This window comes from Macrobrachium rosenbergii, chromosome 13 (genome assembly GCF_040412425.1).
Source record: "Macrobrachium rosenbergii isolate ZJJX-2024 chromosome 13, ASM4041242v1, whole genome shotgun sequence".
Taxonomy (NCBI): domain Eukaryota; kingdom Metazoa; phylum Arthropoda; class Malacostraca; order Decapoda; family Palaemonidae; genus Macrobrachium; species Macrobrachium rosenbergii.
In genome coordinates, this window is record NC_089753.1 from 32,976,413 (window position 1) to 33,004,295 (window position 27,883).

At 38.1% G+C, this 27,883-nt stretch overlaps 1 long non-coding RNA gene across 1 annotated transcript in view; it reads right to left on the reverse strand.

Annotated features, from left to right (window-relative positions):
• LOC136845136 (uncharacterized) overlaps positions 1–27,883 on the reverse strand; it is an 87,200-nt gene that overhangs the window by 46,607 nt on the left and 12,710 nt on the right. The window contains exon 2 of the long non-coding RNA XR_010855085.1: positions 16,896–16,956. This is a non-coding gene — a long non-coding RNA (uncharacterized lncRNA). The remainder of the gene's footprint in view (positions 1–16,895; positions 16,957–27,883) is intronic.

Sequence of the window (27,883 nt, forward strand, 5' to 3'; positions counted from 1 at the left end):
TTTAATATTATTATTATTATTATTATTATTATTATTATTATTATTATTATTATTATTATTATTATTATTATTATTATTATTATTATTATTATTATTAAAGTAGACTAATAAGACAACAATATCAATAAGTCTGACCCGGAAGAATGTGTTCTTAAATGCAAGAAAAAACGCTAAGAAAAATCAAGCTGCATAGGAAGATTGAAGGGGACATCTGAAATTTTGTCACGATCCTATTTCCTCAAATATCTCAATTATTCAGAACTTTCTCTAAAAGACTCCCCCCCTCCGAAATGGGTACTAACAATCTAAACGAAATTCCTCTTCTTCAAAATATCATTATATTCATACGAGGGAAATGATCAGGTCGGAAAAATGACCCTTTGTGATAATCTGAAATAAAATGCCCAAAACAGTGATCTCTAGGTTGTAAATTTTTAGGAGAAAATGCCCGAAATATAATGATCTCTGGGTTGTAAATTTTAAGAAAAAATGCCCAAAACATGATGATCTCTAGGTTGTGAATTTTGGGTGAAAATGCCCAAACATAATGATCTCTAGGTTGTAAATTTTAAGAGAAAATGCCCAAAATATAATGATCTCTGGGTTGTAAATATTAAGAGAAAATGTCCAAAATATAATGATCTCCGGGTTGTACATTTTGAGAGAAAATGCCCAAAATATAATGATCTCTGGGGTGGAAATTTTAAGAGAAAGTGCCCAAAATATAATGATCTCTGGCTTGTAAATTTTAAGAGAAAATGTCCAAAATATAATGATCTCTGGCTTGTAAATTTTAAGAGAAAATGACCAAAATATAATGATCTCCGGGTTGTAAATTTTAAGAGAGAATGCCCAAAATATAATGATCTCTGGGTTGTAAATTTTAAGAGAAAATGCCCAAAATATAATGACCTCTGGCTTGTAAATTTTAAGAGAAAATTCCCAAAATATAATGACCTCGAGTTGTAAAGGCCAAGCACTGGGACCTATGAGGTCATTCAGCGCTGAAACGGAAATTGCCAGTAAAAGGTTCGAAAGGTGTAACAGGAGGAAAACCTCAAAGCAGTTGCACTATGAATCAACTGTTAGGAGAGGGTTGAGGAAAGTAAGATGGAAGAAAGAGAATATGAAAGAAGGCACAGTAAAAGGAACGAAAGGGGCTGCAACTAGAGGCCATGGAAGGCACGCTGCAACGAACCTTAAAGTAATGCCTACATTGCCCCGCACGAGGCGCACTGACGGCACTAGCCCCCTACAGGGAAAATAATGATATACACCACGACAGAAACTTGATTCTGGTTTCAGACGCTGAAGGAGTTCACGCAGAGGACCCGGGACGAAAATATGGCGAGCTGTCGAATGACAGTATCCAGTAACAAGGGGGCGCACATTGCCTCCGGTACTACTTAGGGAATGGGACATCTCCGCGAGGAGGAGACAACGAGGGAGAGTTGAGGAATGGGGTCCCTTCGAGTAATGGCGGGGGGGAGAACAGTATTCCACCACCGTCACAATTTGTTTAGGCTAGAGGAGGCCACACCATTGGCCGTAAAAAGGTTCCTGACAGAGCATGAAGGAGGAAGTGATATTTGGCCCGAAGTCTAGTAAGAGACACCGCGGTCTCCTCGGCCATTATTCATGACCATGTGTAAAGGGAGGCGGAGAGAGAGAGAGAGAGAGAGAGAGAGAGAGAGAGAGAGAGAGAGAGAGAGAGAGAGAGAGAGAGAGAGAGAGAGAGAGAGAGAGAGAGAGACTTAAGAATCATTTGATTTAAATAATAATAATAGTAATATTAATAATTATAAAAATAAAAAATAAAAATAAATAATATAATAATAATAGAAAAGAGAGAGAGAGAGAGAGAGAGAGAGAGAGAGAGAGAGAGAGAGAGAGAGAATCATTTTTATAATAATAATAATAATAATAATAATAATAATAATAATAACAAATAAGAATAATAATAAGAGAGAGAGAGAGAGAGAGAGAGGCAGGCAGGCAGCAGGCAAGCACCTCAAATGTTGCCTCATATATTTCTAACCATCTCACGGTTCCATTTCAAAAGAACTTGAGGCAGCGTCAAAGACCTCTACATAGATAAAAAAAATAAAAAACACAATTCTTCCCAAGGCTTCAAGTGTATAACAGTTTATTCTGCCTCAGTCAGAGATGTTTGGCCAGACCAGTCAACAAGGGGGAAAAATTTAAAAGTTTGACGGTTCATGTGTCGAAAAGAGCCAAGGTATTGCTCAAGAGAAGATGAATGTGGAAAATCCATATTCTTCAGTCAAATGAATACATACCGGCGGTATTCATAACTATAAATCATCTTAGAAACAGGTGTATTAAATGGAGGCATAACAACCAAGCTTAAATTTAGACAGGTTTGTAGCGAATTCTGTTAAATCCCACTGTATTGAGAGGGCCGAATTCTCACCAGAAACTGAGGATTAGAGAACGCTGTTGTGTTGGTGGTGATAGATGAAAGCAGTGCAAGGGGGAGATGCTGTTACGAGGCCTAACTTGAGCGAACACCATGAACATTAATGTTCGATGGAGTTATATATTCATCCACAAAGAGAGATGGAGTAACATTCTCTTCAGATCCTGGACAGGGACGAAAAATCTAACTTTTTAGATCTGAATATCTGTGAAGCGCCAAAGGAATGATGCGTCTGAGTAGGTGAACATTCTGAACAGTACCAACGCAGACTGACCACATGGGAATAGTGGCGATGGCTTTTTTTTATCGAAAAAAGTTAAATTTCAGTGTTAGGTGGATGTCGTTGCTCATGAAAAGGCCACAACAACCACCTATGCTCATGAAAAGGCCATAACAACCACCTATACTCAAAAAAGGCCACAACAACCGCCTATGCTCATGAAATGGCCACAACAAATGGCCACAACAACCGCAACATGAAATGGCCACAACAACCACCTAAGCTCATGAAAAGGTCACAACAACCACCTATGCTCATGAAAAGGTCACAACAACCACCTATGCTCATGAAAAGGCCATAACAACCACCTATACTCAAAAAAAGGCCACAACAACCACCTATGCTCATGAAAAGGTCACAACAACCACCTATGCTCATGAAAAGGCCATAACAACCACCTATACTCAAAAAAGGCCACAACAACCGCCTATGCTCATGAAATGGCCACAACAACCACCTATGCTCATGAAAAGGTCACAACAACCACCTATGCTCATGAAAAGGTCACAACAACCACCTATGCTCATGAAAAGGCCATAACAACCACCTATACTCAAAAAAAGGCCACAACAACCACCATGAAATGGCCACAACAACCACCTATGCTCATGAAAAGGTCAAAAAATGAAAAGGTCACAACAACCACCTATGCTCATGAAAGGTCACAACAACCACCTATGCTCATGAAAAGGCCACAACAACCGCCTATGCTCATGAAATGGCCACAATAACCACCTAAGCTCATGAAAAGGCCATAACAAAGTTTAAAATTTTTCATAAAACAAAATTGGACGCTTACCATATCAAAATAATAACATGAGTGATATACGACAAGCATTCTGCTCGAAGTTACTGTTTTTCAGTAACTAAAATGGAAGTAATACTCAATAAAGTGTAGAAACTTCTAAAAATGTATCCCAACTCCAAAATACTGAATTATTAAAGGCAATTCCTTTCTGTACTCGAGTCAGATATGGAATGAAAAGTAAAACTCTACAGCAATCTTATATGAGTGTAATTTTTTCCTTAGCAAGTACAACTGAGTCCAAGACAGTTCTCAGCTTACTGATAGATCTGTAGGTGGCAAGACAAATTTAATTATGTTTTCTGTTATATAGCCAAGCTGTCTTTTAGGGTCGTATCTAAAAGATTAACTGTCATGCATAAAATACGAGGTCCCGAAATAATTTGTTAGTCCTAAACTCTTTATCATTCTAAACATCTCCAGCGTGGAAGATGTTTCCCCCGAACATCCTGAACAAATAACTTATCCGGAGCTCTAAAACGACGGATAAAACCCCTATCATACCATCAAACAGCATAACATTAACAGCATAACTCTAAACCACCTCCTCCCTCCTAAAAAAAACAACGAGAAAATAAAATAAAATGAATAAAGCATTTGGGAAAGAAAAGTACCACGCCGGCCACTCCAAAAGTGAGTGTGATGATATTTCACTTAATGACAATAAGAGAGAAAAGCTTTTTCGTTGGGGGGTGGGTGGAGGGAGGGGAGGGTTGGTGGTAGAAGTCAGGCGGTCTTAAAAACTCTTTCACTCGAATTAAATTTCCAGCGAAGCAATTAAGACTTTGGATCATTACCAGCCTTTCAACATCAAACTTTTCTCTTTTTTTTTTTTTTTTTTTTTTTTTTAATGCGTAATTGAAAGTGGGAAGTGGTCTTCAAAGAAGACCTCTGCGTCACGTGGGCACAAACAAACGGCGAAGTTATAATCTACATTGTGATTTTGGTGAAATTATTCACAAGATGCGAGGTACACAGCGTTTTTTTATATATATATATATATATATATATATATATATATATATATATATATATATATATATATATATATATATATATACTGTATATAGACCTGTCCCCACTGGCTCTAGGCCTAAGAATCAGGAGATCAGCGCCTGCCCTATGAGCCTACAGAGACCCAGGATGACTTTAACTTTTAAGACACACACACAAACACACACACTCTATATATATATATATATATATATATATATATATATATATATATATATATATATATATATATATATATGGGCACACACAAGCACAAACATACACACATACATAAATATAGTGTTTACTCCGCGAAAAAGTGACTTAACACACTTCCCCTTTTATTAAAGGGTATGTTCTCCAACGTGGTAGAATCTATATCCACAGACTAAAACAATGTTTGTCGAATCATTCTTAACTGTACCAAAAGAGAGAGAGAGAGAGAGAGAGAGAGAGAGAGAGAGAGAGAGAGAGAGAGAGAGAGAGAGAGAGAGAGAGAGAGCGGAAAATGATGTCTCTTGACTTGTAATATATTTAAATTACTCTCTAACTTTCTTAAAAACTTGTGATACTTTGAGAACCAAAGGTAAAACTTCGCCCATAAGCAAACCTATTCATAATCATCCATGAAAAATAAGCTAGACCGAAGTTGCCATGGCTATATTTAGCGTAAAGGATGTAAGACGGGTGTTTATTAGCATACATTCTGCATTTATGTGCGAGGCACATTCTGCATTTATGTCATCAAACATCTGTCGAGGGCCTAATTTAGTCATTTGAAAAATGTGAAATATGTATTACAGATATATGTCATCAAACATCTGGTCTTTAAAGACACTGGGTGCTAATTTAGTCATCAAACATCTGATTTCGAAAAACTTTGGGTGCTAATATGTCATCCAACATCTGATCTTGAAAAAAATTGGGTGCTAATTTAGTCATCATACATCTGATCTTTAAAAACATTGGGTGCCAATATATGTCATCAAACATCTGGTCTTTGAAAACATTGGTTGCTAACACATGTCATCAAATACCTGATCTTTAAAAACACTGGGTACTAATATACAAAGTGGCATACTAATTCGAGTGCTTACAAACTGTTCAATAATTCCAGCGAGGGCTTAATCCCAGAAACAGATATAAATAAACAAGTGGCCTGTCCTAGACTGTTGCCAAACACACGATTATGGCTAAATTTAGCCTTAAATTAAATAAAATCTACTGAGGCGAGAGGGCTGCAACTTGCCATGTTTGATGATCGGAGGGTGGATGATCAACATACCAATTTGCAGCCCTCTAGCCTCAGTGGTTTTTAAGACCTGAGGGCGGACAGAAAACTTGAGGACGGACAGACAAAGCCGGCACAAGAGTTTTCTTTTACAGAAAAAAAAACAAAAAAAAAACTATATTTATCTGTAAGATTTGACAAATCACATTCGAACGTCTTTGTTGTTTGGCCTTGCGACAGACCTTGACTTGCACCTCTGCACCTCTAAACACCAGAGTCTGATTTATATTACAAGCAGGTTACTCATCCTGTAGCTGCTTTTAAACATCGACTGCAAAGGCCTGTTTGTAAACTTTGTTTCCAAACTGTCTGCGAACAGTCTGCAAACTTTGTTCCCAAACAATGTTCCCCAGTGTGGACAGGCCTTAAGCAAGAGCCATTCTGCATTAGCGACACTGAAATAAGCTCTCTCTCTCTCTCTCTCTCTCTCTCTCTCTCTGTAATTCATGTCTGGATACAATCACATTAAAGCTGCTGCTCCACTGATGAAAACAGCAACAATCACCTCATGCAGACCATACAACGCTGCCTACGCACCGCCTGGTGAAAATACGTTGTGACCCGGTACAAGAACAATTACATAAAGGTTTTTGTAAGTCGTCACAATAAAGGGAAAAAATTCTCATCGTCAAAATCTAACATCGGCATTTCACCGCGCATAACGGGACAATGGAAAGGGAGTTTAGTATTACGGCGCAAGTCGCTGAAATATCAATAAGCTGGAAGCATTTAGTGCTGAGGAAATTGCTGAGATGTTCTAAGGGGTGAAAGCACCTTAGCCACAGCCTGTCAGTCTATCCGCCTGTCCTATTCATTAAATGTGAGCATATCTATGGTGGATTGTTTGAACTGAATATAAAATTTAGGCCAAAGGCCAAGCACTGGGGCATATGAGGTCTTTCACCGCAGAAACGGAATCTGAGAGTAAAAGGTTTGACAGGTGTAACAGGAAGAAAACCTCGCAGTTGCACCATGAATTAATTGTTAGGTGAGGGTGGAAAACAAGACGGAAGAAAGAGAATATGAATGGAGGTACAGTAAAAGAAATGAAAGGGGTTGCAGCTAGGGGCCGATGGAACTCTGCAAAGAACCTTAAGTAATGCCTACAGTGCACCGCATGAGGTGCACTGACGGCGTTACCCCCTACCGGGATGGTGGATTGTGACGGCCAACAACATATACAAAAAATCCTTTTTTTTCTCGAATTGGTAAAACGGCTACCAATATATAAATGGTGTGATAATAATAATAATAATAATAATAATAATAATAATAATAATAATAATAATAATTGAATAAAGAATCAGCCAGCAACTGAGAACACCTAACAAACTCACACTAATGCTGGCAATCGTTTTAGTAGCCCGATCGAAGGTGAGTTGGTATGTTTATATATATATATATATATATATATATATATATATATATATATATATATATATATATATATATATATATATACATATACTGTATATATATATATATATATATATATATATATATATATATATATATATATATATAATATACATACATACATACATATATATGTGTATGTATGTATATAAATATATATATATATAAATATATATGATATATATATACACACACACACACACACACACAATATATATGTGACTATGGCGCATTGCTACATAATTCATGTTAGTGAAAATAGAAATGCATCCAAACCTAACCACGCACGCCGGATCCTGATTTGCAAAGCATCCCTGCCCCCCCAACCCCTTCTCTCCCCTTGGCATTGTACACTGCATATTCACTACTTTAGGGTATAGCAGGCCATACTGGGTATGGGGGGTCGTAATGGGTATGGGAGGACATACTAGATGGCACACTTCTGTTCCTCCTGTATCAAATCCGTACCTCAGTAAACAAGTGTAATTCTACATGTTAAGTATACCTTAGTTTTACCAGACCACTAAGCTGATTAACAGCTCTCCTAGGGCTGGCCCGAAGGATTAGACTTATTTTACGTGGCTAAGAACCAATTGGTTACTTAGCAACGGGACCATATTAGATTAATATAGAGTAAGATCACTCGCTATCTTCAATGCTCACGATTCAAGAAGCCATTATCAAATCTGAACCTATCGCTTGGTGAAAAATACGAGGCTTCAAAAAAAGGCTTCAAAAAACGCCTGATAACTTCGCTGGAAATTGTAAATTTTATTGGCTACAGAGTTGCCCAATTGTCATGAAATTATCAGTTATCAAGGTAAATAAAACACGTTAAATTGACAACAATAATAGGATCTTTCCTAGATAGTGACCCCCAAGTGTTTAGGGGGTCGTTATCTAGGACTAATATTTCTTGGGGGTCATTATCTTCATGTTATTTATATATAGTCTTTTGTTTATGTTTTTTACGGTAATCCCCAACGGGCTTGTACTAAACACGCCGCAAGGGTGGATACATACCGGGTTGAAACCCCTGGGGAACACAATCTCGGAAAGAGCCCAGTAACAATCTTAACAGGACTTGTTCATATATGCCATTAAATATTTCACAAAGTATTCACTTGTCTATGAAGGGAACTTCACTAAGGACCAGATCTTCCAATCACCTAATGGACGATCATTCAAGAACCGTAAATCACATTAAATCACGTTATGTATCTACGATCCAATGCTTCTTCGACCAGACAATTTGCATGAAGCGGAGCAGTAAGAGAAATAGCAGCCACTTACCAGAGGATCCGCCGCTCGAGAGTAAATCAGCTTTACTCTTTTTCTTTCAGTGGAAACGACAACTGAGAATTCTCCCAGGAAGGAAGATGCACGACGGAGTCTCGGGACCATCTGCAACTTGCAATTTTACTAAGACTCAAATAACAGAAGCCGGAACAAGGTCATTTGGCGAGTGCGCAACCCGTCTTCAAAACAAGACCAGGAATATGAAAAAATGTTGCTGCCGTCTCGTAACCACTTTTACGCCACCCCGAAGCAGCAATTCAGTTACGCATCTGACTGAGTGACTTTAAAATCTTACCAGAGAGAGAGAGAGAGAGAGAGAGAGAGAGAGAGAGAGAGAGAGAGAGAGAGAGAGAGAGAGAGAGAGAGAGAGAGAGAATGGATCAAAATCACTACTGGCCCAAAGCAAGGAAGTATCTTTCCATCTCGCCCTGACAAAATCTACAGTTAGCTGTGAATTATCAACTATTACCTCGACACAACCCTACCCAGACAACCATTTGTGGCCTATGGGAACAACTTACTAGATAGGGAGGAATACCTGCATGAGCAATTGCTAAAAGATAAATGTTCAATCGAGAGGCCTCCGCTATCTCATCAAATGCCCTCGGCTTCTTACCCCGGAAGAGTTTAAGGTAAAAAGTGGACTTCCTGGAGAATAATGGTAAGAGTTTGTACACGTAAGTAAAATGAAATTGAAGGAGATGCGACGTAGACCATCAAGAGAGTTGTTCATGGAAGAAATTATCGAGAGAGAGACAGAGAGAGAGAGAGAGAGAGAGAGAGAGAGAGAGAGAGAGAGAGAGAGAGAGAGAGAGAGAGAGGCAGGAATATTGACATGATAAAAAGTGAGGGATAAAAAAATAAACAAGAAATGGAAAGGGAATGACAGAGAGAGAGAGAGAGAAGATAGAGAGAGAGAGAGAGAGAGATGATAAAAAGAGTGATAAAAAGAGAATCAAGAAATGGAAAGGGAAGACAGTAAGGAAAAGAGAGAGAGAGAGAGAGAGAGAGAGAGAGAGAGAGAGAGAGAGACTGAAATGATAAATGATTAAAAGTGAGGGATGAAAAAAGAAACAGAGAGAGATGAAGAGAGAGAGAGAGAGGAATGGCAGGGACACTGAAATGATAAAAAGTGATGATGAGAGAGAGAGAGAGAGAGAGAGAGAGAGAGAGAGAGAGAGAGAGAGAGACAGAGAGACAGAGAGGTGCTACGAAGGGAGGGACGGAGGGGGGCTTATGAAAGAGAGCATGGGGACGACACCTTAAAGTTATCCTAAACATATACAAAACATCGCCCATTCATTCTCGTATCAGCCGAGACTGAAGCCATAGGAGGAGGAGGAGGAGGAGGAGGAGGAGGAGGAGGAGGAGGAGGAGGAGGAGGAGGAGGAGGAGGAGGAGGAGGCAGCTGAACCATAGGGAAAATGAGGGGATTCACAGGAGACACATGTTCCTTCCACGTTGGACTGGAAGAGGGGGAAAGGGGGGAAGAGGGGAGAGAAAGAGGGAAGAGGAAAGAGAGAGAGGAGAAAAGGGGGGAAAGGGAGAAGAGGGGAAAGGAAGAAGGGGAAAGGAAAGGGGAAGAGGAGGAAAAGGGAAAGAGGAGGAAAGAGGAAGAGGGGAAAGAGGAGAAATCAGGGGAGAGGGAAAAGGGGGAGAAGGAGAAAAGGGGGAAAGGGGGAGGAGGGGAAAAGGGGACAGATAGAAACAAAGGAGGATGAGGGGAAAAGGGGAAAAAAGGGAAAAGGGCGAAGAGGTCGAAAATGGGGAAAGAGCGGGGAAAAAGTGGAAGAGGGAGAAAAGGGGAAGAGCGGGACAAAGGGGGAAGAGAGAGAAAAGGGGAAAGAGGGGAAAAGAGATGAGAGGAGGAAAAAAGGGGAAGATTGGGAAAAGGGGGAAGAGGAGAAAAGGGGAAGAGGGAGGGAGGAGAGGGGGAGGGGTGGGGGAAAGGGGAAAGGGGAGAGGGCGAAGAGGGAAAGAGCGGAAGAGGAAAAAAAGGGAGAAGACGGAGAAAAAGGGGGAAAGGGGAAATGGAAAGGGGGGAAGGGGGGGAAAGAAGGAGAAAAAGGAAAGAAGGGAAAAGGGGGAAAATTGGGGACGAGGGTGGGGGAAAGGGGTAAGCAGGAGAAAAGAGGGAAGAGGGCAAAAAAGGGGGAAGATGAGGGAAAAAGGTGGAAGAGAGGAAAAAAGGGGGGAAAGAAATCATGGCATTCTTCACGGTACGTGAAGAGCTACGACGGAATGAAGAGGAAAAAAAAGCGAAGGGCGGGGGGGAATGGATAGCGGTGACGAAGGGGCCGGGGAGGTTGCTGGATGCGGGACAGGGGGGATGAGGAAAGGGAGAAGAGGAGAGAGAGAGAGAGAGAGAGAGAGAGAGAGAGAGAGAGAGAGAGAGAGAGAGAGAAAGAGACTTAACGGGAGGAAGTGGCCGGAGTGGAGAAACGAAGACTGAATGAGCGCTGGGAATGGGGACAAGAGGAGGAGGAGGAGGAGGAGGAGGTGAGCGAGTTCATGCCAAGAGGTCTTTAAATTCTTCTTCCATGAATTTGTCACAACCAAGTAGTGGGCAAACTAAGCCCCACTAATTTATGAAAACACTAAAGATTACTTCCTTGAAAAAAAAGTTAATCTTAAGACTATTTCTACCAAGCTTTTTGTGAAAAGAATTCAGTAAACTGTGATGTTTTAATAAAGCATACAAACAAAAATGTCCACGAACACCTTTGCAAGATTCTACACATTTAATTCCCGTTTGTCGAAGTTACAATCTGGTTGGAGTTTATGAAGAACATCTCTTTTAATTTTAGAACCGAACTGACTTTACACTGCCTAAATAAAATGCACCCAAATACTGATTAAATCCATATCTGCTTAACTATTCAGAAAAGCTACGTCACTCTAATTGAAACGTCGAATTGCTCGCTTCTATCGTTCCTAGATTTTCAATAGATTACCAGTAGCTGGACAATCACTGGATTTTCTTTCAAGCATGCAACAGAAGTTATCAGGCGAGTGTCTGGTCTAACTATAGAGCAGTACAAATCGTTCATAGGACTAAATGAAGTCCCTCTATACCCAAGGACTGGGTTCTTTTTCGATCATGAATGTCTGATGCCTCCCAGAATGCCTCCCAATGATAATACATGATGGAATGCATCAATGAAAATATTATTGCAAAAATATTTGCATGAGACGACACCTCCAAAAAATGACAAACTACACCAAAGCCAAATGACTAAGCACAATCTCAGGTCAATGGATAAGTACCTAGGAAAGCAGTTATATCTTGTAAATTGTTCTTCTATGGTATTTAATCTCTGCCAGTTTTACTCTTCGTTAAAAGAAATACTAAAACAAATGACGGATATACATTAGCCTTAATATCTATTCTGCACATTTCACTGGCTACGATTAGATAGGAGAATTATATATCTTCCCTTCTTTTCGTAATATATCGATTTCCTGTGGTGGCAGACATCAAGCAATCTAATAAGTGGTAAATTTTATCAGAATGCCCAGAGCACAAAACCCGAAGCAGCAGTCTTGGACAAAAGCACCTCTAAAATTCACTTACATATAAGCATACAAATAACAATCTGGACATCATATATATATATATATATATATATATATATATATATATATATATATATATATATATATATATATATATATATATATATATATATATATATATATATATATATATATATATATATATATATATATATATATATATATATATGTATGTATGTATGTATGTATGTATGTATGTATGTATGTATGTATGTATGTATGTATGTATGTATGTATGTATGTATAGAATCTACTGGTCACTTTTTACCAGATACGTACGTAATTGTAATAGCCACAATGCCCTCTTAACTCCTCGAATTCTTCGCGCTTTTTGGATACGCTTGTCACTCCATAGCCTTTGGATCCAAGTGCAAGAAATAAGAAGGAATTATGATGTCCGGCAGCGGGAAACGAACCCACGTCCCATAATCAGAACGAGGTCACGTTCCGATTATGGGACGCGGGTTCCTATCCCGCTGCCGGACGTCATAATTTCTTTATGTTTCTTGCAAATGGATCTAAAGGCTTTGTAGTGAGAAGCGTATCCAAAAAGCGAGAAGAAATTGAGAAGTTAAGAGAGCATATAATTACACACACACAAACATATATATATATATATATATATATATATATATATATATATATATATATATATATATATATATATATATATATATATATATATATATATATATATATATAGAGAGAGAGAGAGAGAGAGAGAGAGAGAGAGAGAGAGAGAGAGAGAGAGAGAGAGAGAGAGAGAGAGAGAGAGCACAACATACGCAGTCACCTTTTTACATACGAAATGCAAATACAAGCGTACCAACGTACAAAACATGTACGCGCGCGCACCAATGACACACGCAAGCACAAAGAGAGAGAGAGAGAGAGAGAGAGAGAGAGAATGCCATTATGAATCCAAGACAGCGTCCAATATGAGAACAAACCAGAATGGCCGCAGTAACGCTCGTGAAAGTTTCTAACGAGTAGTACCAACTTCGGGGCGACAATATTTGGAAGAGGAATTTTGCAAAATGTTCCTACATCTCTTTGCTACGTATAAGATCAGCCGCATTCCATAATCACCAATATTGGCCACGGCTGAGGAACTTTGTGGCAAAAATCCAATTGCCAAGGATGCTTCCCCTTCTTCCTCCTCCCCGCCTCCCCTCATCTCTCTCTCTCTCTCTCTCTCTCTCTCTCTGAATCTTCTCTTCCTCTCTCCCTCTCTCTCTCTCTCTTTCTCTCCCTGAATCTCTCTCGGTCTCTCTCTTTCTCTCCCTGAATCTTTCTCTCCCCCTCTCTCTCGGTCTCTCTCTTTCTCTCCCTGATCTTTCTCTCTCTCTTCTCTCTCTCTCTCTCTCTCTCTCTCTCCCAGAATCTTTCTCTCTTCTCTCTCTCTCCCTGAATCCTCTCCCTCTCTCTCTCTCTCTCTCTCTCTCTCTCTCTCTCTCTCTCTCTCTCTCTCTCTCTCTCTCTCTCTCTCTCTCTCTCTCGGATACGAAAGGAACAGATAATATAGACTAAAACTGATATCTGGGAGCATCTCTGAGCTGGCATTTTTCTCATGCTGCTCCGACCATGTTAACACTCGAGTTATTCCACGTGATGAAAGAAATTTGTATTCTTCGAAGCACTTAATGAAGCGTAGGAATCCGGTGGCCAAATATGCGCAAAAGGAAGCAAGATGCTTCTTTTAAAACCCAGCCAGGGCGGGGAATAATGAAGAAAGAGAAAGAACACCGCTAAGCCTGTGTTGCAATAAGGAAAATAAAATCCGAACGATCCAAAGACATGGAATTGCAATGACGGATCTGATCACAATTGCAACAAAAGCTTATGGTCTTTTTATACCCAGAAATGATGTTGAGTGCTAAGTTTCAAGCGGTGCAGTTTATTAAAATGCGATATCCTAAATCTGGTAGTCGTTTCAGAAAACTCGGCTAATTATGAACATCTTCAAACAGGAGAATGAGACTGTTATAAACGTCTAAAGGTAAGATTTACATATTGAGGGAACAAGCACTTGTAATTTACTGAACCGCTGAAATCTGTAAATCAACCAGAACAATCAATATATGGACTGTTCATCATATACTAGCCATCGAAATCCACTGGTTCATAAGAACTGAACTGAATACAGAATTTATGCCAAAGGCCAAGCACTGGGACCTATGAGGTCATTCAGCGCTGAAACGGAAATTGACAGTAAAAGGTTTGAAAGGATTAACAGGAGGAAAACCTCGCAGATGCACTATGAATCAATTGTTAGGAGAGCATTGAAATTAACATGGAAGAAAGAGAATATGAAAGGAGGTGCAGTAAAAGGAATGAAAGGGGTTGCAGCTAGGGGCCGATGGCACGCTGCAAAGAACCTTAAGTAATGCCTACAGTGCACCACGCGTGAGGTTCACTGACGGCACTAACCCCCTACGGGAACTGGTTCATAAGGTTAAAACATTTAAAATCACCGACTTATCAGCATGTCAGTGGCTACCAGGCAACTGACTTCATAAACATCACAGACGTTTTTAGACAGAACCCAATCAAATCTATACTTAGAATACAAATCAGAAAAAAAGTGACCAAAACTATATATTGTGATTAAAATTTGACATTATTTTTTTCATTACATCATTACGTAATTTTCTATTACAATAGGAAGGTATCAGTGATGGCAATTAGTGTACATCACACACACAGTCAGATGACTGCAATATTCATCCCAGCTAAAACCACATAAAAATGGCTGCAACAAAACTGAATACTTCTCTTACAAATGCAGAAAAAGTACGCGAGTAATGATGTCAAGTCAGAGGTGTGCACAATTACAAACTTTTGGGGCAGGAGGAACAGGAGAGTTGAGTTGGCCCGGGCCAGAAGCGCGTTGGAACGGAAGGACACACGAATCCTGGAAACGCATGAGAGTGCGTATATGGAGGAAGGATGGATGTGTGAAATTTAGGGGAAAAGCCCAGGCACTTAGGGCCAAGAAGGCCATTCAGCGCCGTAATGAAGAGTAAATAAATTATATTAACGTACATGAATGAATGAATTAGGGAAGAATATGATTAATAAATAAAATTTATTGATGTGACTAATAAATAAAATAAAGATATGAAGTTTAATAAATGATGTGATATACTGAAAAATTCTGTCATTAAAAATCTGTATGGTGTGATGCATATTTTAAGAAAAAACTAAATATCAATAAAAATTTGTTTACACTTTTACAAAAGAGATGATAGCTTCATCTCCCAAAATATCCGTATATGGGGGGTCGACGTGATGTTGATGAGCTTTGATTCCTCATTTAAGTATGAGTGCGGTAGCGAATGTTGTTGAGTTTTTTTTTTTACTGAGGCCTCTATTTGGCGAAAAGGCTTATTGGTGCAAAGAAATTTTGACGAATGAGGTGTACTGGAACATTAGGGTCAGAAAAAAAAAAAAAAAAAAAAAAAAAAAAATTCCATGCATGCGTTAAAAAGACAAAAATGAGAATTTATAAGAGAATTTATAAGACTATTAAACATTTTTGACTGACAAGAAACTACAATTATTTGCGTTTCTATTCTATTCTGTGACCAATGCCTCAACAGTTCTCAAGACTTAAATATATATACACACGAACACACACACACACACACACATATATATATATATATATATATATATATATATATATATATATATATATATATATATATATATATATATATATATATATATATATATATATAATTGCTGGAAATAACAGAATAAGGATAAACCACACATACTTGAGTTATTTCTGGGATAATGTAAAAGGAAAACCTGAAGTCTCTGTACCGTCCAGTTGATAAGGTCTCCCGGAGATTCAAAACATCCCCATTCATTAAACGAGCCAGTTCTAAATTTTAAGATAAATACTTTACCTCCTCCAGATGAAGAGCAACGAGCGTAATAAACACTGCATGACTGGAAAAGGCATTTATATAAATTACAGGTTTGCTGTGATTTGTTTATTTATGATGCTGCAGTCAAATGAATCCCATGGATTTAACTGTCATTACCCACACTGTAATATATATATATATATATATATATATATATATATATATATATATATATATATATATATATATATATATATATATATATATATATATATACATATATATGCATCACGCATTTGCATATCAACATCAATCCCTGAAGTCTAAAAATGTCTACTACATGGAGAACGACATAAAGATGAATATAAGCTTTAACTTCTGAGAGACGCCAATGACGTAATGACGAGTAATTTGTGCAATTGACAATCTGACGACGACGATGATGATGTTGCAAGAAATTGCCGGCACGTGGATTACTTCGGGGGATTTCCAGAAACAAATTTTATCGGTGATTTTTCTAGATTCACTTGACGTGTGATAGGCAAGGGGCGCGCCCTGATAGTTTCCCGTTTTCTATGTATACTGTTTATTGAGATCGACGGAACGATATCCATAATATAATATTCATATTCTGTATAATTTGGGAAAAAATATTGGGAAGTAAAATAATGATGCCACTTGTTACATTTATGTATATATATATATATATATATATATATATATATATATATATATATATATATATATATATATATATATATATATATATATACAGTGTGTGATGACAATGAACCCCATGGAAATTACAGACTGCAAAAAATATATAAATGACTGAGACAGGCATAAAACACAACAGAAACATAGGAAAAATGATAATGAAAACGTATATAATAAGCTTTAGTAAGTACATAACATACCTGTAAATTAGAAGCATATTACTCGTTACCGGTCGAACACTCCATGAGCTTTGAATGCAACCTGCAGAAGAGAAGGAATTATACTGAATAATCGGCAGGATTAAGCAACGCGTTACATTTCCTAAAGTCTATTACATTGAAGTCCTTGTTAACACCGTGTACCCGAACAGAATTGAGGCTATATTTAATTTCATCAATACAGCACTTAATTTTCGCGCTATAGCTTGATACGCATTCAAAATAGTTCTCTGCTCTTGTATTTTTATCTTCCTAAAAACGAAGGCCTAGTGGTTTAAAGCGTATCTTCTTCTTCTTCTTCCCAGCTTGTTCCCATTTTTATATGGGGTCCCCGTGATGCCTTCCTTTGAAGGACTTTTGATTTAGCTTTGGGGGTAGACTTTGTAGTCCCGATCGGCTGCCCTGCCTGACACCGTACTGCCCTAAAATGGAAGACTGAAGACTGCAGTATCTGCAAAAGTACAAATCTGAGAAAAATGGTAGATACTGCAGTTTTCCCTTGCCTTACTGATGATTTTGCAGATACTGCAAATGGGACCCCCCTAAATACCCGTGGAAAGCACTGAAGAATCATTCTGAAGCTGCAGTAACTTGTGTATTAGGGTTTCTCGAGCCCAGGAGGTGGCATATCTCAATTTCGAAAATTTTGCAGATACTGCAGTTTTCCATTTTAGGGCAGTATAGCCACTGCAACATCTGCAACATCCTGTTTTCCACATGAAACCACGCCTGGCGCTTGTCATCTAGGGCGGTGCTGCACGCCAACCTCTTTCAAGATCAACAAAAGAGGCATTTGACTCTTAAAATAAGTTTGATTTTATTACATCACACTATTGCAGACTCTCCTTTGACCTTCCTTTTGGTGAAACACGCCTCAGCCAATCTTATATTCCGAAAACACTCAAGATTTCATTCAAAGCAATGCCTTTCTCTCGAAGAAACTGAAAACAACACACTAGTATTGTATACCACGGAAAATATTTCTTATCGTTCACCTCTTAACGAAAACTGCCATCGACAATCATCCCTCACAGATCAAGTACCAACTGCGTCAAAGGACTTCATCATCATTGTATAAGCAAACAAAAAAGGAAAAAAAAAATTTTTTAATTTTTATAACATCATAATTACACGCAGCAAATAAGCCCAGACTGCCAGTGAATTTGACCAACAGCAATAAAAGTGGCATTACTTCGCTGTTAATTATCACTATGCATCAATCACAGGCTTCTCATTCTCTAATTAACTACAGGTTTTATGAAGCTAAGTTTGAAGATTTATTAATGACAGCCTTAAGCGCTAAATATTTTCCTTTTTTTCGAGGGAAGTATTGGAGGGGTCGGTGGGGGGGTGTAAACCCGTGGTAAGGTTGGTGGGACTACGGTCCTAGGGGTAAGGCTAATTATTGAGGATCATAGCGTTCCAAAACAAATAAATGATTAATAATACCAGGGTAGGGAGTATTACTACCAATGTTATATGAAGGGTTTTATGCAAGTAGGGTAGTTGATTTCGAATTAAACGTCATATATAAATCTTGTAATTGAGCGCCTGCATTTTTAAAGAGTTAGACTTTCACACACAAACCGCCGGGTTTATTTACCTTCCTAAATACCTTTGCCAAGTGCTTGAACGGGGTATGAAATACGGTGTCGTTACACAATTCTTCCCTAAAATGGAAGACTGCAGTATGTGCAAAAATACAAAAATGTGAAAATTGGTAGATATTGCAGTTCTCCCTTGCCTTGTTACTGATTTTGCAGATACTGCAAATGGGACCCCTAGATACACGTGGAAAGCATTGACGAATCATTCTGAAACTGCAGTAACTTGTGTATTAATGTTTCACGAGCCCAATAGGCGGCATATCTCTATTTCGATAATTTTGCAGACACTGCAGTTTTCCATTTTAGGGCAGAATTATGATAACTGTGGCAACCGATCTTACTGATACTCTTATTTTTAAGGGAAACCCATTTAATATATTTAAACGGACTAGCCTACATGAAAACTAGATCAAATGTTATTTATTGAAAATAAGTTCGATACATCATCCGCCATAGTAATCAAGACGACACTGGTATAGTGAGGAGGTCTGGAAACACCCGTCCTCGTCTTCAGCGCCGGAGCAAGTGGAATCTACAGAGGCTTAATCTAATCAATCACCAATCTTACCTTAAAGGGAATAGGCCGCCGCCCAGAGCGCCTAAATCAACATTAAACTACTTTACCAAAAGGGAGGGGATTCATATCAAAGACTGTTCCCCAACCCCTCACCAAAAAAAAAAAGCATTTTATGAATTAAAGATAAACGAAAAGAAACCTTCTCGTAAATATACGGTAATTTACCTTTTTAACTCACGGGACAGGAAATTACACCCTCACCTTGTAATTTAACATACATACACAGAAGCTAGTCATGTTTGAAAACTCTAATTTCATAAACAAGCCTGTGTGGGATTCCGTGGATCAAGAAATTATTATTTTTGGCGCCACGGAATTAGCCCTGTAACATATACAGGTTTGGAGCCTAACTATCCGAAAATATACTTAGTTCATGAATGAAAAGATAATGACATTCCAAAGCTGAATATTATCTTCAAAGAACGTCAAGAAAGTTTGTTTGGCTTAGTAGTAAACATTTTTAGAAAAACGTCAGCAACTACTGCGCAGAGAGATTTTCAGTCAATCTTTCAACTAAATAATATATTTTTGAGCCCAGTGAATGCTGAATTGACGCGACGGAATTCCATCATATATAAAAAAGAGAGACATTTCAGAATATGGTTCTACGTGTTTTATGTTTCAGAATGTGAGTGTTCATCCATACATATGTGTTGGTTTTTCTCTGAAGCGACCTTTTATGAAGGAAAAGAACGGCAGGTTCTATTTCTGCTACCAAGGAGAAATACTGAAACAATACCTTAGGATTAATAACAATCAAATGCCAATTCTTAACATGCAGTAATATATTAATTGCTATTTCCACAATTTTGAAGAATCAGTCTAAACAGTAACATTAATCCAAACGTTGGAGATTTGTACATTGACAAGAAAAATCAAGCATACTATACAGTCAGTGATATGCGTACTGACTAAATATGACTGTAATTGTCCTGTTCCACAAAGATAAACACCCGGGCTGCTAAACTTCTTAACACAGTGGCCCTTATCTGACGCAGAATCCACCACGGACCGTTCACTCATACCCCACAGTAATCTAAATGCATATCCGAAACCTAAGCCCCAGAACCTAATTCCCCACCAGCAACCAGCGAGATCAAAGGGCGGAGACTTACCGTGGAATCCGGCCGTACCGTCATCCTGCGGGATCAAGACTAAACATTAGATAGAAGTCACTCGTTTTCTGCCAAATAACGTCTCTGCCTCCATTCTACAGACATGACAAGGGAACAAGACACGCGACACAGACTGGCATTCACAGTCCGTCACGGGGGGCAGACATCATTCACGGGACGCCCTGCCACCACCCCCCCTCCCTACCGCACCTCTGCCCACTCCCCAAAATGAAAAACAAAAACGTAAGCAAGAGAGGTAGCGTTCCTTCTGCGGATATTGTTACTTAGACAGGTCTGAAACAAATGAATATTCTGTTTGTTGTTATTAATATTATGGAAATTCAGTTTGTTGTTATTAATGTTATTAAAATTCAGTTGGCTGTTATTAACATTATGAAAAATCTGCTTTTATTAGTATTATGATATTTCAGTTTGTTGTTATTAACATTATGAAAATTCAGTTTGTTTTTATTAATATTTGGGAAATTCAGTTTGTTTTTATTAATATTAGGGAAATTCAGTTTTTTGTTGTTAATATTATGGAAATTAAGTTTGTTGTTGTTAATATTACGAAAAAATTCTGTTGGCTGTTATTAATATTATGAAAATTGTTTGGTGTTATTAATATTATAATTCAGTTTGTTGTTATTAATATTAGGAAAATTCAGTTTGTTGTAATTAATATTATGAAAGTCAGTTTGTTGTTATTAATATTATATGAAAATACAGTTGGCTGTTATTAATATTAAAAAAAAAAATCCTTATTATTATTTTGTTGATATTATTATTATTATTATTATTATTATTATTATTATTATTATTATTATTATAAACATTGTTTTTTATATAAAAATTTAAGTTTTTCGTTATAAAAATTCAGTTTTTTGTTATAAAATTTTTTTTGTTAATATAAAGATTTAAGTTTTTTGTTATAAAAATTCAGTATTTTATCATAAAAACTGTTTTTCTTGTTATTAATATTCCATGTATTTTTCCTCACAAAAGACAAGAGAGCAGATTAAGCATTAAATCATTTTTATCACTGGCAGAATAGCAGCATATAAAAGCAGTGAATCTTGAATGGCCTTGTAGGGGGAGAACTGTATTCGTTAAAGGGTGGGTGACTTATGACCAAACATGTCTGACTCTCTAATGATATCGGGATTGAAGGTTACACCTCACTAGATTTCCAAAATGCATTAATTCCTACAAAAGGAAAATGAAATAAATCAAAGAACAATGTTATTTGATCATTATCATCGTCGTCACTATTCATAATTTAAAGGAGATGCGAAAGGTGAGATATTGTGTAATCGGGAAGAAAATAAAAAAAGAATAAAATTAAAGAAAATCTATTGAAGTGTCCTAATTTTGCGCCTAGCTTGGTTAACAGAAGAAATGGTGATTTGGCTGGGCGATCTGAATGCAAAGAAACGCACTTATAGTAACTTTACCTAGCTTGGTTAGAAAAAGAAAAGGTGATTTGGCTAGGTGGTCTGAATGCAAAGGTACGAACTCAAAATAACTTTCGATGGAAGAAAAATTCGCGTTACAAGTATGCAAATGGTTGTTAATTTTTTGGTGTGAATGTGGGTTTCAGGCAGGGGTTAGAAATGTCTGCACGTTTAGTTAATAAATGTCACGGATGAAGTTATGACACTATCACAGCCATTCAGCACTTAAGAGTGTGAAATAAAGAGTTGGAGTGGTTGGACAGCAAGATGGAAAAAAAGGAATAGGGAACGGAGGTACAGTAAAATGATAAAATGTGGGTGCAGCTAGGAGCCGAGATTACGCTGCAAACCACCTTTAGTAATAAAAGTTAAGTATATCTTAGTTCAATCGGACCACTGAGCTGATTAACAGCTCTCCTAGAGAGGATTAGATTTATTTTACGTGGCTAAGAACCAACTGGTTACTTAGCAACGGGACCTACAGCTGATTGTGGAATCCGAACCACATTATGACGAGAAATGAATTTCTATCACCAGAAATAAATTCCTCTAATTCTTCACTGGCCGGCCGGAGAGTCGAACGCTGGGCCAACAGCGTGATAGCCGAGAGCTCTACCCACCCCTCCAGTGAAGAACTACCTTTGCATACAGTGCACCGCATGAGGTGCACTGACGTCACTAAGCCTGTCTTAGCAGAAGCACGCAATGTCGAACAAAAATGACAAACGCCGCGGGAAAATTGATCACGGTGGCGTAATCCACCTTGTCCATTTTGTAACCTCTCCCTTCCAAGAACTGCTTTTAATCTTTTGAAACTTGAAGAAGGCACTGTGTAATCTGTCTCTCTACTTAGGAGATTTACAAGTCACCCCAACAAAAACTGCCGACATTATTCATGTAAGCTGATAATCCGTTATAAGTATCACTAAGAAGATTATGGATATATCGGTATATCTTACTCCGGCCTAACCATACGATTTAACTAAACGAAAAGATTGAGAGAGAGAGAGAGAGAGAGAGAGAGAGAGAGAGAGAGAGAGAGAGAGAGAGAGAGAGAGAGAGAGAGAAAACATTGAGAGAGACATGAGAGAGAGAGAGAGAGAGAGAGAGAGAGAGAGAGAGAGAGAGAGAGAGAGAGAGAGAGAGGAATATATTTTTATTCAAAGCACGTCATCTTGCATGACAGTTTAAGGGGAAAAGGTAATTCTACATCGGGTTTATGGTAAAAATCTTTCACTTGGATTCAGACACCCGAAAGGTGAGAGACAGTGAGAATGAATAAAAAATCTCTTACAAGAGTTCAAAAGAAAAAAAGAATAAAAATAAAAAATAAAAAAGAAAAAACTCAAGCATAAGACTGCTAGAAAAAGGAATAGATGGAATAATTAGTTTATTTTGTATATAAGGTGATCAAACTGTTCACACTGACGCGCGAATAAAAAAAAAGTGAAAAACAATTCTCACACCAACACGCAAACGTGATAAACAGTTCTCAACTAATACGCATATGTGAAAAACAATTCTCAACCAACACGCATATGCAAAAAAAAATTCTCACACTAGCACGCAAACGTGAAAAACAATTCTCACACTAACACGCAATTCTCAAACTAACACGCAAATGCGAAAAACAATTCTCACACTGACACGCAAATGTGAAAAACAATTTTCACGCTAAAAACTATTCTCACACTAACACGCAAGCGTGAAAAACAATTCTCACACTAACACACAAATGTGAAAATGTGAAATTCGGTCTTCCATGACGAAAACAGCCACAAATTCATCTGACGAGAAGAAGCGATGTTCACACGGCTTTCCTCAGAAAAAAAAAAAAAATAGGTGAGGGATGAAACATACAAATCTTTTAATCCAGCTCGTACACAGGACAAAATATAAGAAATGGAAGAAGAAGTCGCCATTCTCAGATCTTGACCAGACGCAAGACTAAGGAAAATTAACGTGGAAACAATATCTGTCGCGCGGATTTTTCAAATAAAGGGGCAGGGTTGCGCAAATCTATCAACTGTGTATTAGAAATTGGCGACTGAACTGAATATGAGATTTGGACCACTGGGTCAATCACTGGGACCTATGAGGTCATTCAGCGCTGAAAATCATGCAGAATTAGAGGAATTTATTTCTGGTGATAGAAATTCATTTCTCGTCATAATGTGGTTCAGGTTCCACAATAAGCTGTAGGTCCCGTTGCTAAGTAACCAGTTGGTTCTTAGCCACGTAAAATAAATCTAATCCTTCGGGTCAGCCCTAGGAGAGCTGCTAACCAGCTCAGTGGTCGGTTAAACCAAGATATACTTTTTATGTTGAAACGATTGTAAAGAGAGGGTGGAAAGTAAGATGGAAGAAAGAGAATACGAACGGAGGTACAGTAAAAGGAACGAAACGGGGTTGCAGCTAGGGGCCGAAGGCACGCTGCGATGAGCCTTAAGTAATGCCTACAGTGCACCGCATGAGGTGCACTGACGGCGCTACTTGCCCTACGGGGGATAGTTCCATTAGAGTGTTATCACACTTGAACGGGGATTTCTGTAAAAACGAAAAAACGGAAGAAAAACAAAGAAGAAGAACTCCTTTTTTTTCTGAAAAAGAAATCGCACGTAAAAATAGGGTGAGGAGATCAAATACCCGCAATTACGTACGATACCCAGATAGTTGCAATCTTCAGACCATGTTTGTGAACCAAAATACCCGTCGATGGTGGATGTATTTCGAGTGCTAAATAAACGTACACACACGAAAAAGTATATATTATTTACCAAGGCCTTGCTTTAACAAAATTAGCCTTCATAAGTGAAGAAGAAAATTTTCATAAAAGTTCTGGCAACCAATAAACAAGTAAAAAATGCTGTATGAAACTCTGAGCCACGGCACATGAAACTCTCAGCCGCAGCCCATGAAACTTTCAGCCACGACCCGGTGGTGGCACGTGTTGTCAACATCCCAATTTGCAGCCCTCTAGCCTCAGTAGTTTTTAAGATCTGAGGGCGACGGAGAGACAGATAGCCATCTCAAAAGTTTTCTTTTACTGAAAACTAAAACTCTTGTCAAACATACCAATTTGCAGCCCTCTAGCCTCAGTAGTTTTCAAGATCTGAGGGCGGACGGAGAGACAAATATCCATCTCAATAGTTTTCTTTTACAGAAAACTAAAAGTGTTGTCAAACATGCCAATTTGCAGCCCTCTAGCCTCAGTAGTTTTCAAGATCTGAGGACGGACGGAGAGACAAATAGATATATCAATAGTTTTCTTTTACAGACAACTAAAAACCAAGGAATTAAAACCTTTCACCCAACACCAAACGAGAAGCGAATACTGTACGAAGATGTGTACATCAAAATTCATGACCAGGCAAGAGGGACTGCACACTTCAAAATAAAAGGATCAAGTATTCCTACAGTCAGGCTTCAATCAAAATAACCTCACAAAAAAAAAAAAAAATGTTCCAAGCCCTCCACAAGGTTATTTGCAAGCAAAAGATTATGGAAATTCTTCACAGATTTTTGTGAACCAAAAATAAAAAAACTTTCCGTTGTTTAGGGGTACATATCATTATTTAGCATACCAGGAAAGGTGCATGATATAGGATTTTGATCGAGGCAGGAAGACATGAATGAAGAATTTATAGGGGAGGAGACTTTGGCCAAGCAGTGGGGTCAGTGAGGTCATTCAGTGCTGAAAGGTGAAACAGGAGGAAAATCTCGCAGTTGCACTATGAATCAACTGTTAGGAGAGGGTTGAGGTAAGTAAGATGGAAGAGAGAGTATATATGAAAGGAGGTACAGTACAAGGAACGAATGGGGTTGCAGCTAGGGGCCGAAGGCACGCCGCTGAGAACCTTAAGTAATGCTTACAGTGCACCGCATGAGGTGCACTGACGCCACTACTTCCTTACGGGGTTTGACAGTAAAAGGAAAAGTCATTCACAGGTCATATATGGAGTTAGAAAATACTTAGGATAGATTCTATAAAGAGGCGACGTGAAAATGATATACGAGATAAGTTGCTGGGACTGAATATAAGTTTTAACGGTTGAAGATAACTGTGCATTACAACATGGGCAGGGAACATGGCTGACTTGGTGTGAAAGTGGGTCTGTGAATTTCTCTGGCTGGTCAATATCTTTATGAATGGAATAATGCATGATGATGAGACAACAGCTGAGTCACCGTACAGGCGAATAAAGGGAAGTGGGAAGGGGTGTGTTAAAGATTTGAGGAGAGACTGAGTATTTATGGAAGCCATTTTTGGAAGAGTATGAAGGCACTGAAAAGCCAACTACCCTTTATGGAAGAGAAGTAGCAGCTATTGAAATGAGCTGTTTGCGCGTCATATGCAACATAGGAAAAACTGAAAGCGTGAGAAATGTGAAGATACTTTAAAGAAATGGTAAAACAAAAAAAAAAACTAACTAATGAGAAAAGAATGATCAACGTTTTGTGATAGTTTGGCCATGTGGAGAGAATGGAGAACGATAGGTCTGTGAAAGTGTACATTTCGGAAGTGTTAGGAGGAGGAGGAGGAGGAGGAGGAGGAGGAGGAGGGGGATAGGGCGACCTTAAAATTACTGGATAGATGGGAGGAAAGTGAAATAACGTTTGTCGTGTGGTTCGACGTGCTGCTGATAAGTGCTCTATGAAGGTGTACAAAACACCTGATGTCGTGGAAGTGTTCTGCACGAGGAGTTCATCCACGATTTAGAAGTTCAAGAACGAATGTGACAATTGTGTTCCTGTTTCTCTGTGGCCCAAGATTTAGATGTTCGAGAACGAATGTGACAATTGCGTTCCTGTGTCTCTGTGGCCCAAGATTTAGAAGTTCGAGAACGATGTGACAACTGTGTTTCTGTTTCTCTGTGGCTCGTTCTTGTTACTGGAAACGGCTCATGTTGAAAAAGAAATAATAAAAAAACACTCGCCAGTGCTTGTTTCAAAAACCAAATAAAGAAGACAGCATGTTTTCCGCATGGACTTATTAACCGAAGGATAATCCAATAAAGCACACACGCACCTTTTTCTGAGGCCTGGTTCCAACACAGAGTTATGAAAGATCCAAATCTACCGCACAAAAGTCTGGCCGCACCAAACCAGCTAAAAGAACCTGAAAACATTTCCTTCAAGCGGACTTTTTATAAACACAGTCAAAAACTTGGAAAACATTTCACCTGCGTTTGCAAGTTGATGAAATAATGGCTTGTGAGATTTACATTTTTCTCTCAGGATTGTCTCTCGCATCAGACCCTTTATGAGTAAGAATCATTCAAAGGGCTTTGCATATTTGTGAAGATTGTTTAGTGTGAGATGTGTGTGTGTGTGTGTGTGTGTGTATGTATGTATATATATATATATATATATATATATATATATATATATATATATATATATATATATATATATATATATATATATATATGTACATATATAAATATAAATAAATATATATATATATATATATATATATATATATATATATATATACAGTACATACATATATATACATATAATATATATATATGTATACTATAATGTTTATGTATATTAAATTCTATGTAACTGCCTCTTAGCATATCCATACATCAATGAAAAATAACGTCTAATAATTCAAGTGTTGTATCAATTTCCATGATAAAAAACCGACTGTGGGAGATGCAGGCATTTTTTATGGATTCACTAACTTAGAAGAAAAAACTTTTTATTTTTCACATTCACTACCCTCAAAAAAAATAGGCGTATGTGAAAGTCTTGACCATGGCTTACTGTACCTAAAATATTCTAATGAAGTTCTGATGAGATGTATTGCAAATCACTTGGGTGAATCTGTTCAAACGCGAGCGTACACACACACACACACACACACACATACACAAAGTGGTACAAATTCAAGGAAAGCGTTGGTCACAGTTCTTTAATCTCGAATTATTCTGCTGAAAGAGTGAACACACATGAGGCACGGATATGAACGTTTTAAAAACAAACGCGCCTGTCCGCACGCAAAAGTCGACGCGAAGCTTCTCAAGAGATTAAGTACCTAAAGATGACTGTGAAAGCGGATGTAAATATTTAACAAGGCGTTTGCATATACTAAAACAAGGCACGCGCACTCAGGAGAACGAGGCTCAAGAGAATTACCATTTTCATCCCCCTCTGCCCATCAGATTTACGCACGCCGAAAAATTAGCATGCAATTCGCATACCGGGA